At 32.9% G+C, this 7,062-nt stretch overlaps 1 protein-coding gene across 1 annotated transcript in view; it reads left to right on the forward strand.

Moving 5' to 3' along the window:
• The first annotated feature begins 299 nt into the window (after nt 1-299).
• LOC108689734 (heparan sulfate glucosamine 3-O-sulfotransferase 5) overlaps nt 300-7,062 on the forward strand; it is a 37,048-nt gene continuing 30,285 nt past the window's right edge. Inside the window, exon 1 of the mRNA XM_018196646.1 lies at nt 300-450. The gene's annotated coding sequence lies outside the window, so the exon portion shown is untranslated. The remainder of the gene's footprint in view (nt 451-7,062) is intronic.

Genomic DNA, 7,062 nt, shown 5'->3' on the forward strand with positions numbered 1-7,062 from the left:
AATGCTCGATGGTACGGCACACCACGACAGACGGCAGCGGATACGCGGCGCGGAGTCGCGCGATTACAACGGTGCCGCCGAGCACCGGTCTCGTTACCTTTCTCGTGCGCTCGCTGGCGAGCGTTCGACGTCGTCGCCGCTGCGAGTAGTCGATCTCGTCTCAATAACGGGGGCGAGTCTCGCTACGCCCGCTCATCCCAGCTCGTCGAGTCTCATCCCTTCGACGTCTCGCCGCCGCCGCCGTCACCGTCGTCGTCGTCGTCATCGTTGCCATCGCCTCAACTAGATCAACGCGCGACTTGGCTGTATCATCGCATCGTCGGCTCTCATCACGGCTGTCCGTGCATTGCACTCGTTGCACCTGTCGATACGTAACACCAAAGGGAGCGAGGACAAGCCAGCACCGTGTGTTCCCGGCCTAGTGACCTGACCTTGGATCGGTCCGACCAGGTACGTCTGTCACTACTTACTTATACCACGCTTATGCCGCGCATGACGTTTCCCCGAGGAAACATTTCTTCCAGAGATATATTAACGGATTATGGCGGTGCAGGTGGTGCGGAATTGAGATTGGTTGCGATACTATGGCAGCAACACGCATCTCCTGTTAATTCAGGGTGTTTAACGCGCATATATGTTGCGGATAAGAGGATTTGCAGCTCGCGTTTAGTGATAGGCTTAAGTCTCCTCGGATGCTCGATATATCTGTAACGGTACATCTTTTGCGCGGTTTCTCGATACAACGACGATTCCGCTCGACAAACTGATTGTATATCGATATAAAAGCGTTTCCCGTATCGCGAATTCCCATGCAATTTCAAAATGACGCCGCGTGGCTCGGTGGTTATGGACATTCTTTTTAATCAAAAGTGCCCTGGGGAAAATTTTCTCATCGATCCAAGGGAACTTTCTGCGGTGGAAAGTTTTTATCTTTTGGCTTTTAGCTCGCGACGGTCCCGCTGCGGTTCGCGGATAAAGGCGCGCTAAGCGCGGAAATGTAGAAATTCCTCGGCAAACGAGTATTCTTAACCATGTATATGCCTGCAATTAAACTCTTCCCGAGAGCATTTATCCGTTATCACGCGAAACCGCGAGGCGAGCTATCTAAACTACCAAAATATCGCTCCATCGCGCATAGTACCACGATGTCTGACCCGTCGCGTCGTCATCTACTGCTCGTTGTAAGTGTCTGTTTATACTACTGACGATCATTAATTTCTCTCGTTACGTGAAATATTTCGCCGCGAACGTTCTTTTACTGTGGAAAACTAAGAAAAGAGGAGAATATTTCACACGTAATCGTGACTTTGCAACTATTCTGACTTCGAGATAGAAAGTACTGCGTTGTTATTGTACATAGAAAAATGTTCTGGTTACAAAATTGCAACAAGAAATACAATCAAAACCAATTCTGATTGGAATTGTATGATCGGAATTCTGATTATCGCAATTAAATTTCTGTTTAATTTCACTAGGATATTTATTATTGTCTGATTTTTATTTTTCTGATTGCAATGTATCTACCGGAAAAGTACAAATACCAGGATTCTATTAAATTCAACAAGATTTTTTAACATATGTATGATTTATATCTTTTTGGTTGAATCTATCAAAATTCTAATGAATACAATGAGATTTTTCTAATTATATAAGTGTCTGATTTATATCTGTTTGGTCGAATCTATCAAAATTCCAATGAGTGCAATGAGATTTTTTAATTTTTAACTATAAGTATCTAATTTATATTTTTCTTGTTGAATCTAGCAGAGTTCTGATAAATGCAAGATTTCTTATAAGTGATTTGTATCTTTCTAATTGAATTTATCAAAAGTCCATGAACTTTCAATGAACGCAAGACTTTTTGATATAATATACGAATTCTCTTCTAATTCTTGCTATTCAAAGCACAGATGCGGGATGGAATTGTAAGACGCATCCGCATTCGGAATTAATTGAGTTGAAATTAATTAAATGACGCAGAGATATCAGAGATTATATGTACAAATATATCGCGTGCGCGCCACGACAGGATTCATTCAATTTGCCTGCGGGCGTTTCTATTTCGCGACAAGTTGCAAAGTGCCGTTTGCAGACGGCCGATGGCAAGTGTCCAAATGCGAAGCAGAATAAACGTACGTAATCTTACAACGTTGGTTTTAATTATCCTATTTGATCCGTCCATCTAGAAGTCAGTTATTTGCTCTATGCAAACTGTTGCACATGCCCTATGTGACGAATTCGTCTTTGATTGAGCGACGCGAAATAAAAATACTTCCAAATGATATGCGAAATTAATTTTATAAATATTTTGCGCATTATTAAAAGTAACCGTTTTAAGAGTTTTTTGTTTCACATAAATTTTTGGAAAACAAAACGATATTGCCTTACGAAATTATTTGACCAATGACAGTCTTTCCCAAATATATGACTGTATTTTCTCTTAATTTTACAATCAATAAAAATATTAATTAATTAGATTAATTGAAACATTCGTGTTGAATGTTAGTACTGAATGATGAGAAGCTGCTTCTTGATTTGATCTCGCAACACGAGATTACACGAACACAAAACAAATTGATATTCGTTGCTTTCCAATTTGTAATTTTTGCATCCTTTAACTTTTCTCGTATTCATCATAAAATGAAAATGTGCAAGGTGCAGAAAATGTCTTTTTTGATAGTAATTTAATAGGATCTTTATGTTTATGATTACCTTAGAAATTGTAATTCCCATCCTCCCGATTTTGATATTTCAACGCATTTATGATATGTGTAACTTAAACACGGGAATAGCAAATACCCGCTGTTTGTGCACTCTAGAAATTAATATAATTGTTGGTTTGCCATGAAATATCTTGTGCTCCGAGTATTTTCTTCCTTGATATTTCCAAGACAATGAATGAAACCAGTCACAGTTAATTACAGGTATTTTTTTAAATATTGAAATGTAACCTTTATGTTTATATTAATAAATATTAAAGTATAACATTTTTGTTTATATAGGAACAATTTATCTTATATCTTTTTCTTCCAAAACATTATAGATTTTGCACATATATAATTTCATACATGAGATAAACCGTTATTTGTGTCATGTAACGGACATGTGGGAATTTCCTCCGTCTGGTATTCTTTTTCCCGAATAAATAGTTCAGATTGATCTCGAAATTCTTTCGCGGTAGCCACGGTCCAAGATATTACAGAAATTCGTATAAAAATTAAAATAAAATTCTTATAACAATCATCATAATACGATCTCGATTTAATTTTTATTATAATCGAAGAAATTTATTGCAAATTGGAATTAATAATAAAAGTCCTGATACAATACATAATGTAAGCGTTTCGATTACATTTAATTTTTTAATATCTTTATTATTTTCTGATAGAATTAAAGACCTACTTAAAATTAGTGGCAAAAATGTAAATAAAATGTAAATTTATATAATTTTACGAAAAATAAGATTTTTAAGATTTTCAAACAAGCAATTCTAAAGCCTAAAAGCTCTGCTTTCAAACTCTGTGGAAGCTTTTTCTTCTACAGTGCTTCTGTTTCAAGTGGACGTACCATTCTAAGTGGAACGTGCAAAATTAATGAAAAAGAAATTCGTTAAGTACTTCATTCAACCTTCATTGCCTATTGTCCACTTCACTCGATTACGAAGAAATGAAAAAGAAGTATTGTTATTATTTTCTTGAATTGGAAAATGCATGACTACTAGTGTTCGAATAGGTTGACTTAAAAAATATGTTTTATTTTGCTCTCTTTTTGAAGAAAAAAAGATGACTTTTATCTTTCATGTATATTATTCGGAAGAATATCAACTATATACATTACGTTTTATAAAAAAAAAAAATTTTTACATCTAAGTGCATTAGATTAAATACTGTGAACAATTTGTGTCTAATATAATTTTGACGTCGTGAATCGATGATTTACAAACTATAGTATGAAAAGTAGAACTATAATTATACTATCATCTAATTTTATCACTGAATAAATGTACTATTTTGATTAAACGTATTATACTGATATTTTATGTAATAGGTCAGTGAGACGTTAACGTTAAATATTGCTTTTGATGCTTTTGATTATTCAACGACTTTACCGGTTAAAACGTTTTATCAATAAATCTTGTCGAGTTAAATATAAGATCGTTGATCGTTACTAGACTTTTATTCGCTTTTCGCACGAATGTAAAAAATAATTTGGGATCACGACAACGGATGTATATTCAATTGACCTTTTACACAGTGACTATTCTTCCCGTTGTCTTTGTGATTGTCCCTCGCGTGCAAAAGCATTAATTAACGGTTGGCATTTTACTAGATACGAGTCCATGTCGAGTTTCCAGTGTTATTATAGTATCGTCTCGCAAATCATGTAAACTAGTTTATTGTTCCGCTGCAAGCTTCGTATCGCGAAAATTGCACAGCTGCCATGTTGCGCCGGCCAGAAAATTAATCACGCGCGTTGGCGAATATGTTCTTTCCATATTTATTATTTGGGACACAATGCAACTAGCATCACTACTGTTGTAGTTTGTTGACAGATATTGATAAAAATATTCACGGTTCGCGCAATCGAATTACTAATTAATCTCGGCAAACACAACAGGAATTGCATTCGCATTTCTATTAAAAAATTCTATCCATTTTATTCGTTATTTTATTATTCTATTATTATATATATATATTATTTCAATGAATTTGCATTGCGCGTGGGCGTTGTTGTTTTATGAGTGCAACTGTTAAACTTAGCTAACATGGTCTTGGTATGCAAATTATTACATCTATAAAATATTCGTTTATCTTACGGAGAATTATAAGACTTACTGCTACTTGCAAAAATTAATTCTAACACGCGAGAACAGAAAAGAACACTTAGGTTCGTATTTATAGACGTATTTCTGCCGAAGAACTGAGCTATAATACCAGTCTCGAAAATTAATCACGCGCATTTTTTTCTCTTACTCTAATTGTGAGAGAAAGATGATTACAATTATTCTAATTTGATTATAATTTATAATCATTTTTTGTTTTAAATGTATTTTTTGATAGTACTATCTAATTTAATTATTACTAACATTATAACAATTATAAAAATGAGACTTCTAACCATAACTATTTTATCATATTTAACAATATAAATATTGTTACAATCAAACACTTTTTTCTCAATGTTGTTTGAATTATAGAATGTCTTTTACAGTTTACTATAACATTTCTTTATAACTTGAAAAATAATATTAGATAGTCGTCTTGTATTTTTTATCGATTTAATAACATAGCGATCGTTTATTTGGAATTTACTCTTATTGCTTTCTCAAACTTAATATACTTAGATGTGTTAAATATGATTTTGTTAACCTAGCTTATTAATCAAGTATCTGAGAAATCCTGTCAAAACATGTACATTTCACCAAAAAATAAGAAAATGTTTCTTTTAACAATTATTTTATGTAATTTAATTAATAAAATTCAACCTTTGATGGCTTGATGGATTTTCTATTCTAGATTGTTCAAAACTGTCATGGAAAATAATTATTGATGAATTAATAACATTTACACTGAAATTGCACATCAAAATATCCGACAGTCTTACAGACCTTGAGTGGCTCTCCGCGAAAAAAATGATGAACTAAATTTAACGAAACTATTTAATATTCATTTTATTTTTAAATATTTAATTTCTTCAAATAAAATGTTTATATAAAATGTTTTTTTTTTCAAATGGAATAATTAAAATAATATATCAATTATTTAAATTGTTATTAAAAAGGATCGAAGAAATAATATATTTGTACTTGACATTTAAAATTCATTATTAATACATTTATACATCTCAGTTAGATAGCAAATTCTCTCGTCAATTAGAATTCAACAATATTTTCATTTCACTGCTCTTCTTGTCGTACAGAATTAATTATCTTATTATCTTAGGCAGTGCTAATAAGTCCAAAGCGCAAAATGTCTTATTTTGTTTATTTATCAAAATTAATTTAAAATAAAAAGAATGGAATATTCAATTTATAATTATTTCGTAAAAGTTACGTTAAATATTTCGTAATATAACGACTATCTGATGCACTGCCTTGATATTGTTTTGATAGCACATTGTTTCGTACGCAAGACTGTATTGCCGCAGGCTGTATTGTCATTCATTGTCAAGATTTTAACCGGCAAGCCACTGCTCCGTGTGTCGTACAGCCACGTTGAAATGCGTAATGAAAAGTCAATTATGTATTAACAATTAATTCGAGATAAAATAAAGTTTTTGTGTCTGTTTACATTAAAGCGTGTAAGTTTGCAATTTACTTTTCAACATTAAATACTTGTTTATGTATAATTCCGGAATACAATAGATGTAGTAAACTTTAATACGAAATCAACTAATTGTAGTTAATTATTCTCTTCGTATTCAACTGTGATTAGCTAATGACTTAACATTATGACTTAACATTAGAACTGCGGCTGTGTCATTTTTTACCCATCTGATAGTTTTTCTTTTCGAGGTAATTTGGATTTATACGTAGAGCTTTAGAATTTTTGTGACTTTTCATAAATAATTATAATTAATTATAAGTAATTTTACTTTTATTTTAATGACAATCCTTTCTTGTAAAAAAACTAGATTTACCTTGAATCGCGATTAGGTTAATTTAGACTCGCGATTCTAGTGTTAAAGCTTACTATACCTCTTGTGTTTCGAGATTAATGCCCTGTGCGAGAACATCGTATTTGTCATTCGCGTAATGAAAGTTGAACCAGACGATTAGTGACATGAGCTGCTTTGTGTATCTATATTGTGTCGTTATATTACTTGAAACGCGATCGCGACAAAATACTAAAAGCATGCCGTTGCATATCTCGTGCAACTTTATTACAGTAAATGTTATTAGCTTGCATTAAAGGATTTGTAAACGTATCAAAGAGACAGCATTTTGCGTGATTTATTTATTTGAAGCAGAAACTGAAACGAACAAAAGAATATACATATAAAAAATAAGAACAAAAAAGAAAAATAGATATATTTTCTATAATGAATAATATTCTCTATATA

The sequence above is a fragment of the Atta colombica genome, unplaced genomic scaffold, assembly GCF_001594045.1.
Source record: "Atta colombica isolate Treedump-2 unplaced genomic scaffold, Acol1.0 scaffold105, whole genome shotgun sequence".
Classification (NCBI taxonomy): Eukaryota; Metazoa; Arthropoda; class Insecta; order Hymenoptera; family Formicidae; genus Atta; species Atta colombica.